Source organism: Plutella xylostella, chromosome 15 (genome assembly GCF_932276165.1).
Source record: "Plutella xylostella chromosome 15, ilPluXylo3.1, whole genome shotgun sequence".
In the NCBI taxonomy this organism is placed as follows: domain Eukaryota; kingdom Metazoa; phylum Arthropoda; class Insecta; order Lepidoptera; family Plutellidae; genus Plutella; species Plutella xylostella.
The window spans coordinates 5,990,767-6,004,316 of NC_063995.1; the positions used below are offsets into that span (position 1 = coordinate 5,990,767).

Sequence of the window (13,550 nt, forward strand, 5' to 3'; positions counted from 1 at the left end):
TATTTCATGAAGAAAATGCCAGCGGCTAGCGTGTTGCATGTGACATCAATTATTTAGGGCCGGTGAAACGAAGCCCATGTTAGTAATAAAACAAATAAGCACGTTTTGTGTGTTAAGGCCAAGGCTTGCTAGTAAAGGTTCTCTATTTCTCTATACATGACAATCGGCGTTTTATACTGTCTGTACCTATATGTTATCTTTACCCTTTTGCAACAGCTTGAATAGTATAGTGTGTATAGCTTTCCTTGCTTCTCACATTTTTAAGGCAGTTTAATTTCATTTTATTTATAATTTTAAGTATAGGGAACGTATGTTTTACAATAATTATACTACCTACTATTAAATCTAAGTGTCCTGCATTCACATATGGGGAGATGTGATTTTTATTAGTATATCTTGTCCCAGGGATTAAGTACTTGTCTAAGACTTGTCTCCTAGCGGAAATCTGGATTTATGCCTCGATCCAATAGTGAAATCTATAATTATAAAAGTTATATTTAGGTAAATATTTCTCGTAAATACTACTCGACTGAGCGTTGAGGCTGTAGATACGTGTTGAGGAAAACACCTTCCTCTCATCAGCAAATGTGGTACAATTTGTAGATAAGCCCTTAATAAATATCCCATTCAAAACGCCGCCCTAAGCTACTAGTAATAAGAAACTTTTTATACCAGCGAACGAAAATCCCTCGCCTCAAACTCACTTTACTTAGGTGCCGAAAGTTCTCAGTATATGCTTGAAGTAAATAATACCCTCGGCACTGCGAATAGAGTTCATTTCGACAAACTTTCATATTTAGTCGGTGAGAGTATTACTGAACATTTGAGCTGTTTGGGGTTTTTCTTTTCTTGACACATTTACACTTGCAAGTACTTAAGAAAAACCGGGTTAATTGGGAAATTATATGGCGGTCTAGCACGGCAGTACGCGAGCCCGCCGCCTGGTTTAGGTACTACTAACCTAACATATTTTACGTTCACAGCCATAACCAAATACCTAATCAAAGCTAACCTTAGTCTGAAAAAATGGGCACAATAATTTTGAACAACTAATCCTCTTTTCATAAGTAATAATGTTCTACCATTTTTAAGTATACTTAAGTAGGCACTTAAACCTGATAACTACTTTTGAAATATCCGATTTTTTATACCATATACAGATGCACTTTAAGTATGTTGAATTAGCAGAGAAAGGCACTATTAGGTACTATTTAAGCACTTCTAAATAAGTATTACTATATTATTTCTAAACATTGTTGTAGTTATAGTGTTGGTCGACAGTATACCCATAGCATTGTAATGCTATAAAAACAACTGAGGGGCACAACCAAATGCTTAAAAAAGCAAAACTTTTCACCGCTGTTTTTCCTAAACGTGTTGTGGTAAAAACGCTGAGTTCATTTTTCACAAAACAATCTACTTATTCCCGAAAACTGGGTCAAATGCGATTAAATTTTAGCATAGAACTTTTATACAGGTTGATCTAGTACCTGCCTCCACAAACATAAACTCCATAGTGAGCACCCATCGACGGAGATTTTAAAATAACATTAGGTATAGATTATAGAAGGGGTATTTTCTTAGGCGTTTTTGATACATCAAAATAAAATGTATTTTGGACCCTTGCCTTGGTCGTGTTGTCCGATAACAGACATTCAGTTGGAAGTACATCGTAGTAACGCGAGCTAGGAGATGGTCTTACAACTTTGAGTGACGATGATTATGACATATGTGTGCCAACACCAAAAAAAAAGTTTATTAGGGCAAAAAATATTCTTTTTACTTTCTGACGTGCACTTATTCGTCGCTTCTTCATTAATTTAGAGTTTTAGAACTCTAATAGATGATTCCATTAATAATTATAATTATGCTCATCGCTGAAATGAACCCAATCGATGGCAATGTCAATAAGGTAGGTAGGTACGAGTATATTAAAAATAGCTTTTAGAATTTTTTGCTCATCGTCCCTGTAAGTTTTGACGGAATTATTGACGTAGTAGGTCGATACTGATGCTAAATTATTGAAATATGACATTCAACTAACTTCTTATAATTTTGGGGATAACTAACTACAATATGCGTTTGATAGCCATCGAGTAGTGAACACAGCCAGAGCCGACGTCACTGACACCGGATCCGCCTTAACTTGCGGAAATTGGCTTGCACCAGCATGTGAACGTACCCTTATACCCCAACTTATGAGGCCAAATTGCATCTTGTTACTCTGTAATAGGAAGCGCTTTGTCTCGGCATGAATATGGTGAATTGATTTGAATTTTCATCTCGGCAGAGTACAGTATATTCCAATGTAATAACTTTGTAAGCATGAGCGAATAAATCACAACGAGCCCGAAACGTTTTATGTAGAGTAATAAGCGAACGGCTGGACCGATTTTGAGGAAACATGGTAGGTAATCTACCTATTCTCGATCATGTCAGGGAAAAAGCCATTCGAATCAGATGATCCGTTTTGCAGATACAATGTCCATACCAAACAAATACAGAATGTTCCTTTGCAGATGGTTTATCTAGTTAAGCTAGGTGTTATATCAAGTATATCAAGCACTTCTTACATACCGATCACGATCACAAAAAAATTGTAAATAAAATTTCCTGCATAGAAATACAGCAGAGTATTTATAATCAAAATCTTAATTCAATTTGTTCCATGGGAGCGCGGCTCCGGGAAGCCATTACAAGCGGCGCGGACGAGCCAATCATCAGATCGCAATAAATCAAAAAGCCAATCGTAGCAGAGCTGTTCACCTCATCGCGGCTAAATTATTACTTCTGGCTTCTGTTGCCAAAACATCGATAACTAGGGTTGCCAAGTTTTTTTCTGTAAAATATAAGTAAGAGCCTTACCACAAAAAAATTGACAGTATTTAACAGGTGTTTAGAGCTGTCAAACGCTAACAAAATCTGTCAGATTACGTTTAACTGTGTTTAAAGTATTTTGTGGTACTACAGTAATAGTTTTGAAGTTCTTTAAATACTTTAATAATATACTTTAATAGTATATACGTAGTTAAACTATGTACTTTATTATTTAAATGTAGAGATTATAGAGTCCTGCTGTCGGTACGGACAAAGCCACTGCTCTTATTCGTCAGTCCGTGGGTTTAAATCCGGCCATGTACCAACAAAGAATTCTTCATCTCTTCTTCAAAATTATACCACATTACCACTCTTAGGGTGAAGGAAAACATCGTGAGGAAACCTGCACATCTAGATTTCTACGGTACGGTGATACGGTTTGCGTTTCTATCACGTGACTTTAAATGTACAGGGAAAAGCGGGTGACTCACTTGCGTGACCTCGATTGATCTTTACTGAACATCAGAAGTCAAAAATGAAGGTTTGCCAACGAGCGATCCACCACTCGCATAAAATACGTAGGCAGAAACAGGTAGACCTAGGCAAAGATGGCGGGATGACCTGGACAGATTTTTCATCAGGACTAGGAGGGTGACAGCAGAGAGCTGTGGAATAAGCACGGGGAGTAGAGAGTGCCTTTACCCAGCAGTGGGCACATATTTGGCTACGAAAAGTCAAAAATATAAAGTATATTTATTATTACAGTAAAGCTATATAATGTATATATAATTTACACATCTTTAGTGAGAGCACATGAGGAAGATATTAACGCTCATACGTCTAATAATGACCCGGTAAAGGCTATCTGTGCCATAAAAATCATAGCACAGCACAGGCAACTGTATACTTTGTTACACAACATTTACAAATCTTTCTTTTTTGTTTTCGAGAACAATCGATATCTAAATAAACAACTCTACTTCAGTCCGCCTTGACATTTAGAAATGACTGGTCATTAGCTGGAGCCGGTTCAAACTGAGTTATTTTATTAATGTTCCAATCACTGGATTCCCGGATTAAATCCCCAACACAATCATTTCTGATGAAAATGTAAAAGGAATTGAGGTTATCAAGGGTTTAACTAAGTGTTTTTATTTATTTTATTTATTATACTTTTTAATTAAGTGAACCATCAGATAGACTTAATACCAAAGGTCAACTGTGGCATGTCTTATTTTTTATAAAATATTCTACGTAGATACGTACGTCTAACCTATATTATTCTTTGTAAATTCTACTTATCACAATAAACAGAATCATAATTTGAACTGTCTATTTTGAATACCGAACCGACGAATAATAAAAAACTCTACATATAGTTTTTTCCCTTTTCCCTGGTTCTTTCTATTCAGAACAATATACAGGGTGTCCCAAAAGTCAACGTCATCCCTTAAAGGGCTGATAGGTCAGCTCATGAGAGGCCAGAATATCACAATATGACCTTAGTAAAAACTCGATCATTTTCGAGATATTGATACTTTTATAAATTTGCTGAAAATCGACACCTTGGATCAGTTTTTTGCGTGCCGCCGGTACAAAAATCCATATTGTTAGAATTTGTTTGGTGTTGCATCACCCTGTATAGCCCTGCTATTGATCGCAGTCAAAAAAAATATCGAGTTATGCTGTATGTTTAAAAAAAACACGGTTTCCAAAGTCATAAAAGGTAATCGTATTTTTTTATAAACAACTTTGACTCTACATACTGTAAAAAAAATATACCACGCAAACCTGGCACCTTATTTGAAAAGATTGCTCATTTAATGCAGTTTCCAAAATGGTATGAAACGTTGCTATTGTTTCCATTAACAAAAAAGTTATTGCTATTTTAGTACAAAACGACCTCAATGTAAAATTGTTTGAAGGAAATTTATCTGACTGAATTTATTAAGGGTAAGTCATGTTGGAATGAGTAAAAGTAAAATAGGTGGTGTGGCCGGGAGTGGGAAAAGAGACAACGTTGTCACAGTTAATAAAAAAACGCATTTTGAGTATCTTTCTTGAAAAAAGTGAACTATAGCAACTCCACATTCCCCATAAATGTAGCGCATGGTAACGTACATTCCTGAGTAGTTCTAATGTGTGAAATTGTTCAAGTAAAACGCTTACACATGTACATTGTACACCCACAGTATCCAAAAAAGGAACAGATCAGTTTGTCATTAACATTACCTCTAATTACTTGTTATTTATTTTAAAGTTATTGTTAAACAAAACCAAACTCTGAAAATTATGATTATGACCATTAATTAGTATAATTTTTTGCTGATTATGTACTTAATATAATAATGTCGTGTTATAATTTTGACAATTAAAAATAAAAGTTAATAAATGTTTCTTTTTTTTTAAAATAAGGGGTAAAAACGCAAAATATGTTTTATAAGAGTTTGGTAAGTTTTTTCTTAGCTATTTTTGCGTCATGTATGTTGCCACGGCTGACCCCACCACCTATTTTACTTTCACTCATTCTAACATGACTTACCCTTAATAAATTCAGTCAGATAAATTTCCTTCAAACAATTTTACATCGAGGTCGTTTTGTACTAAAATAGCAATAACTTTTTTGTTAATGGAAACAATAGCAACGTTTCATACCATTTTGGAAACTGCATTAAATGAGCAATCTTTTCAAATAAGGTGCCAGGTTTGCGTGGTATATTTTTTTTACAGTATGTAGAGTCAAAGTTGTTTATAAAAAAATACGATTACCTTTTATGACTTTGGAAACCGTGTTTTTTTTAAACATACAGCATAACTCGATATTTTTTTTGACTGCGATCAATAGCAGGGCTATACAGGGTGATGCAACACCAAACAAATTCTAACAATATGGATTTTTGTACCGGCGGCACGCAAAAAACTGATCCAAGGTGTCGATTTTCAGCAAATTTATAAAAGTATCAATATCTCGAAAATGATCGAGTTTTTACTAAGGTCATATTGTGATATTCTGGCCTCTCATGAGCTGACCTATCAGCCCTTTAAGGGATGACGTTGACTTTTGGGACACCCTGTATAGCGATGCCAAGTGACAGTCATTCCGTGCCGCTAAGTGTGACGATACAATCTGAAATCACATTAACACTCCGATAGTAGTTTTCTTTCAACAATTTGACCTTTCATTTGTTCGTGAGTCGGAATAATATTTCATTTAGATACAACTGTGTAGATAAGTCTGTTGCTATCTACTTCTACCTGTACTCAATGTATTTTTTTCAGAGATTACTTTCAACAACATGTAAGAAATACTTTTTTGTAAAATCTGTAACAGTATCAGTTTTATATCCAAGTGCTATAACGCTACTTTTTATCCAGGAAAACCCTTTTATGTGTAATGCTTTATTTAATAACTTGTATTATTATTAAATTATTTATGTGTAACTCCCGTGGAAAAGTTATCCTAAACATAGTACAAACTGACGCTAGGATCGTAATGTAACTCCTACTAGGTGAACTGTTCCTTCGATGATAGCAATGCCGTGTGAATAATTGAAGGAATAAAATAAAAGAAGCTATGGACACGAAATATGTAGGTAGAAATGTGTCCCTAGAGGACTCTCCCTTTTTACCTTTATCGATCTCTTTCTTTTCTTACTGCAGATGCTCAGTTAAATAATATTTTAGTGTCAGCTTTCTCATGTACGTAAGTTCGCAAATATAGATAAGTAATGTTTTTAGTAAACAGAAACATCTACTAAATACGGGTAAATTTTGGTCAATATTGTGTGTAAACTAAATGTTAAGCTTTCACATTTCAAACTTCACGGTTAAGTTCTATATTGTTAACAAAAACGTAGCTAGAAATCTTTATTTTCACCCAAAAAGTTTATATCTGTCGCCTACGTTACTTCTTCGGAGGTCGGATTTCAAAAAGCGTTCCAAAAAGGTGTTTAAAGGCTCAGACAGGGCTTTCCAAGGTGAAGGTCGTGAGTCGTGGCGGTGCCCGCGGCCGCTGCCGCAGTGCGGGGCCCCTGCGACACCGCCGGCCTGCCAACAACTAAATACTAAGTACTTCCAAATTAGAATCAGTGCGCTAAGGTGGCCTACCCATCCGACGGATTCAACTTATACTTTGGCTAGGGAAATTAAAATCATTTTTATAGCAGGCGAACTCACGACACCGAACTTGAACTGAACTCCTGGGTTGCCAATGTTGCCATGTGATTCGCGGCACCTTTACGTACTTATCTCAACACTTGTGAAGACTGATCTACCTAACGCCTCACACCATCACACATGCTTTATAAGCTTACTCATTTTAAAGGGGAATAATGCTCTAGCCTAGAACACTTCCCCATATCAGATCTCCCTTGCGTTGCCTCAGCGCGTATCATGGTCGCTAGTTTGACGATATAAGTATTTGGGAAATGATGCAAAAATACTTAAACCTAACCTAACTTCTCACGAAATCCATATCCCACGACACATATACCTAATACCATACACACTTAGGTAAGATTGAGTACCTATTGTAAATTTTTGTATAAAAAGTCGAATAGAAGTGCACTTCCGGGTTTTTTGTGTACATGCTAACAAATTGGCAAACGACATAATTGTATTTGATTAAAAACTGTTGGATATTGTTACACGTTTAAAGTGCCAATTAAAATCCATCCATCTGAATCAAACTTCGTAGCAATTATTCGTAAAATAACTGCGTAATATCCTGCAAATGTTTTGTGGAATTAGGCCATGTGCCATGTTTATACACCAGTGTAACATTTACAGATGACGTAACTTATGTCAGAGCATATCGTCAATGAACAACAAATATTATATGATCTGGCACCTAGCACGTTAACTCAATACAGTCAACATCAAAAGTTTCATAATAAATTGCACAAATTTATCATTACTACTGTACTATCTCGAATTCATTGACCCCTTTTCGGATGCCAATACCCAGTTTACAGAAACCTGCATGTATACATAGTTTTCCAATTTCGTACATAGCACGCACGGCATGTAAAGAAAAATAGATTTCCGCTCAAAAAAATTGTGGAAATAAAAATTATTTCCATGTGCAGTCATAGCTATACCTAAACACTGTTACACTTATCTACCTTGTTAATGTACGAGTACAAGTAATTTTATTCAGAAAATGTTAGTTACCTAATTGGTTGTTAAGTAATATGAAGTTGGGTTTCGATAAGGTCAAAAGCTTAGATTAAAATATACGTACCAGTTGGTGTGTCACATACAAAAACAAAGCAAAAAATCTGTCTTGGTTGTCTATGTGACTGTATGGGAAGTAGATATTTTTTTCGGGAATATCCCAAGGTCATAATAACAAAAGTTGTTCAGAATGAAAAGCTCTGTGACATACTTCCGGATGTGCACCTATGAAAGACTCACGCTGTATATTCATCGGTCATGCCTTATTAAGGCTTAAATTCACTTGACCAATGAATAAAGTCACAAATCTTCTAACCGAACTAATTCAAAATATGAGCTCAGTTTTAGAAGTGGGGTGTTATTTGTCGAGACGCGTCTTTTGCACTGACACATCATGTAGTTGGTATTCAAATATCCATGTGCAAAAGTGTATACAATATAATGTTACTGCACATGACTGTACAACGCATGCAATAGTCAGTCCCTGTCGCAGTCACAGTTCATAATCATAAAGATGTCAGTTGCCAGCGGAAACAGTGGGGCAGATCACAAGTGGGGTGACGATTGCGCCTACAAATTGTACCTACCCGTGGAACGATCACTAATACTAGTTCTACATAATGAAAGTTGCAGCAAGATATGTTCCGTGTTCTCATCGGATAGAAGAAACAAAATAACTAATGCAATCATTTATGGAAAACTTTGAATGTTATTGTCACCTTAGAATTTTATTTAATACTTAAACCATGATGTACATAAAGTATAACATAAACAACGCCTACGTTACGACGTTAGGCCTCCTTGCTGATTTCTTATTTTTGTTTTTCCTTGGACCACTTCCGTGGACGCGCGGTCCTAACGCGGCGCCGAGGCGTTGAAAGCGAGCTACAAGCCTCTAGCTACTAGCTGGAGCGATGCTAAAGGTATAACCGAAGATAAGCGAAAGTGTCGGACGTTAGTGGAGGCCCTCTGCATCTCTGGGGTGCCATAACAACATACCTTTATCTTCTTCAGAAAACGGACTAAGAATTTGAGAAACTAGCCTATTCGTTCCTCTTTATTACTTATTAATAATCTATAGAAGGATATTCAACGTGAAACAAAATATTCTGTTTAAATATTTTACTGAAATACAATAAAATTTAAATTGAATGTTGGAGCCTTGTTTGGGAACTATTGATTTATTTGCTCTGTACCTATTGCAGGTAACATACCCGTACCCATTGCTCCCAAACAAGGGAAGTGGAAAATTCATTCAGCAAGACAAATGTAGCTAATGGAGTTCCAAAACGTATCTATTCGCAGTGCAGTGACCAGTAATTGTAGTATTTTGTTACTCGTGCATTAATATGAACAAAATTTATGAATGATTTCATTGCTCGCGAGTATATTACGAAACGTATGCTGAAGCAACGTAATTAAAATTTAGTGCTGTTAAAACTAAAGTGTGTCTTTGTAATCTTTAGCAGTACAGGCGGTGCATTGCTGCACACACTTTTCACGGTTAGTTTCGTGGTACCACAGCATGGAAAATCCCTCACTGGTATTAATAAAGCAGTATTAAATATATTTCACCGTATTCAAATGGGGGCGATATTTGAACGCGTCGGCTAATCCCATGGAGGGCAACTCTCTGCGCAGGAGTAGATTATAGTTCCTCGAGTGTGTGCACACCAGAACACCAAAGGGACGGCTGGAATGACATACATGACTAAAGATGACTTACATCAAATGCCACTATACTATGAAAGCAAGCGAGCAATACATTTAAATAATTTATGTTTAAATGTTTTTAATCTTTAGCACACTAAATGGCCACACGAAATCAGGGTATCAGCTTGATACAGGTCTAATAACTAAAACATTGCATTTCATGTCTTATAATAGTGCAGTCTACAAACATACACAAGTTTAAATTTGAGAAACGCATACTGTATGTATACTACCAAACATAGACACACACAACAAGAGAGAACATAGAGAAAACAATTTCCAGACCTCTGAAAATAACATTAGTATATCGACTTGAAAATGCTTACATGAGTCTAAATACCCATGTTTTTCTGGAAGCGATTCTACTTCCAACTCATCACGTGTACCAAGAACCATGAAGCTATCGAAATAAATTAAGGGCCAACCAGAAAACCCCGTCATAACAATTTAGTACCAGAATAGTACCGGCTGAATGCGTGGGCGTACGCGGTGGTTCAAGGCTGTTACATTATTGTTACTGTAGTACGAGTAAGTACTTCAAAAAGTTTTGATGATAAGCATAGTTTATACTTTATACCACACATCAATAAATACATTAAATTTAAACAAAAACGGTAATTTAAACTAGACATCCGATTTGAATTAGACCCAATATGCGGTGTATCACATTTTCGTTAATTTCGTATGGAAAATTCAGTTTTTCAGGAAAACTCTACTCATGAAATAATTTAGAACGATTTATTATAATAAAACAGAAACATACAGTGGCATTCTGGACAAGATCATAAACTCTCATTTGATATTGTCGTGTAATATTAGGTATAGTATTTATACATACACTCACGAATTTTAAAGAATTCCATTGACATATGGAACGGCAATGGCAGGTGGAACTTTTTCATTGCTCGTGAGTGTATAATAAATAAATAAATATGTGGGGACATTTCACACACCGCCATCCGACCCCAAGCTAGGCAGAACCTGTATTATGGGTCTCCGACAGCTGATATATCTACACAAATACATAGATAGATACTAGTAGTATTAGAAGTTCACTTATAAATGGTGAGTAGGTTATGGGAAGTACGAAGTACTGGCTATAGCTGTGGGCGTCACATAAGGTAAAGGTTGTGTAGTGTATATAAGTATAAATCAGCATTGAACACAACATAAATACTGCAATTTGTATACCTACATACCTACCCATAGTATCGTAGTAGTATAATCTGATATTGATGAGTCATTAAGCTTTTCTAGGAAATTAAGCCTACACATGGCCATTTATAGAGGTAGTACCTAACTGACGAAACAAACTAGTGATCAATCACTGATCAATTAAAAAATAAAGTAAAAGCTCCGGTTGTGCGTTAACATAATAAAATATTGGACAAAACGTAACCGCGTTCAATAACGTAATTGTTTACGAAAAACAATATCCGTAATCAATCAGATTATTTATTATGAAAGTAGATGGCAAGGTCGAAGCTTTCAGGACAATACAAGCTAATTATATAGAGCTACGACTCTACGAGAGTCGCGGAGATGACGCCGCAAAGCAGACACGACTGCGGCCGCCACCGCCGCGCCGCCGGTACCCGCTACCAGCACCCCCTACCAGCATCCTGGCTCCATCAGGTACCGCAGGTAGCAGCGGCGCCGCTGGTCACTCCGCGCGTGACCGTGAATCCGCCGCGACGGAGCGCCTACCCCCTCCGACCAGCCACCACAAAACAATCATATCGCCGATCCAAATCTCACCCGGATTAGTTTTTAATTTGATGGTAGGCCGTTCAAAGATTCCGATCTATCGATTTTGTTATCAGTATTAGTATCTGAAAATATAGGTAAGGGGCGTTGCGGAAACTCACAAAAAGGCATCAAACAATGTCACGAAAAAAATTGGCACCGCTCGAACACCGGCGGGGGCGGCCGGGCCGCGTTAAGGTAAATTTTCAAAAAAGGAAACCAACCTTTAATTGAGGTCTCGTTCACAGTGAAACTGAAGGTCGAAGTGTCAGTGAGTTTGCAGTGCTTGATGTGAGTCACTCGCGGAGCAGCGTGCAGAGACAGCAGCGGACGTCGGCAGACTGCCCGGCCGGGCCCAGCGCCCCGCGCCGCGCCGCGCCCCCCGCCGCCCCCCGCGCGCCCCCGCCGCGCCCCTAGCCCGCGCACCAAGGATAAACAACATGCATTGTGAGCCCGATCTGCCGAGATACAGCCGCCGCATCCGACACCAAAACCGACCTTCCACTCCTCGCCATAAGAGTCACGGCAGGTGCACGAGCTTGCCACTGTAGTCTGGCGAGGTTATAGATTTTGGATTTCTTTGGTGTTTCGTTAGACGGAGTCTGTTAGACATATCGCTGAAACGGAAACGAAGCGTAGTAAAACTTCACTTCCAGGTGCAGACTTGTATTGAAAATTCAAAATACGTATTTTCAGTTTTGTATCTTGTATCTACCCGTCACTACTGAAACTTACATATTTCAGGACAATTCTGAAAAACTATTATTAAGTTATTATAAAACCCATCAAAATGTTACTATACTTTTTATGCAAGCTACAAATAATTCTTTATTCTTTTCTTCATTAGAATAGTACCTAACAAAATTAAATTAAAAAAATTTGCAAACCTTCCTCAGCAGAGCTACCAGGCGCTCAGAGCGGGCCAGGAGGTCCACGCGAGTCTCGTCGTCCAATTGTCCCGGCGGCGGCAGGTACCGGCCTCATGCATAATTCCGTCGCGTCGACCTCTGTCAGGGCCCGCACTCACCCGCCAGCATTTTCACATTGATTACGTTTTAGTACGTTTCGAAATGTAACGGATCATCATGAATAAATTACTCGCTTCTTCTTATAAATGTAGCTGAAGTGCATCATCAAACAGAATTATGAATAGTCAGAGGAATAAGTTTTCAGACAATAATAACGTAACTTATTATTATTTTCAAATAAGAAATGTGATCATAGCGCAAGCCCACCTTAGCATTAACGTTACATACGTTGACGTAATTATGTACGACATACACTACTTCATGGTAACATTTCACAGTAAAATATAGTCTACAAACTCCTATTATAAAACCCTAGCGTCCTGCCTGAGACGCATAACGAACTCTTTTCCTCAATATCAAAGAGTGGAATTCATTTTTTCCTCTTTTTATGTTTCTCGATCTCAAAAAACGCTGCTGCTATAAATGCGGCCTTTAACAGTGAGGTGTTTGTCCACTGCTACACCCCGGTCGGACGTCATCAAAATTGCTGAGTTGACATGCTTGGGTATTGTATTTATTGTGTGTATATAAAAAGTAAATGATACTGATTGCTGATCTATCAGCGCAGAAACCAAAGTAATAAGTATTTATGTAGAGCTAAAAGCTGTATTTAAAAACCGGCCAAGTGCGAGTCGGGCTCGCGCACAAAGGGTTCCGTAGTTAAATCAACCTATCTCAAAAACTATAAGAGATACTTTGATCAAACCAAAAATCGTTGAAAGAGTTAATTAGCATGCATCACCTCTATTTTTTTTAGAATTTTATACCCCGTAGTTATAAAAATAGAGGGGGGGGGACATACTTTTTACGACTTTGAGAGCTGATATCTCAAAAACCGTTCACTTTAAGAAAAATGTTTTTTAGAAAACTTTATATCATTTTAAAAGACCTTTCCATTGATACCCCACACGGGTATGTACATCGAAAAAAAAAATTTCATCCCTCAGTTACATGTATGGGGGGCCCCACCCCCAATTCTTTTTTTTACTATTTAGTGTCATATTTTTGTAGCGGTTCATACAACACATATTCCCATCAAATTTCATCACTGTAGTACTTATAGTTTCCGAG

At 37.3% G+C, this 13,550-nt stretch overlaps 1 protein-coding gene across 2 annotated transcripts in view; it reads right to left on the reverse strand.

Moving 5' to 3' along the window:
* LOC105386751 (acetylcholinesterase-like) overlaps positions 1-11,817 on the reverse strand; it is a 34,384-nt gene extending 22,567 nt beyond the window's left edge. The window contains exon 1 of one of the 2 annotated variants that reach the window (XM_038107727.2): positions 11,676-11,817. The gene's annotated coding sequence lies outside the window, so the exon portion shown is untranslated. 2 annotated transcript variants of the gene reach the window in all.
* Positions 11,818-13,550: the final 1,733 nt, after the last annotated feature.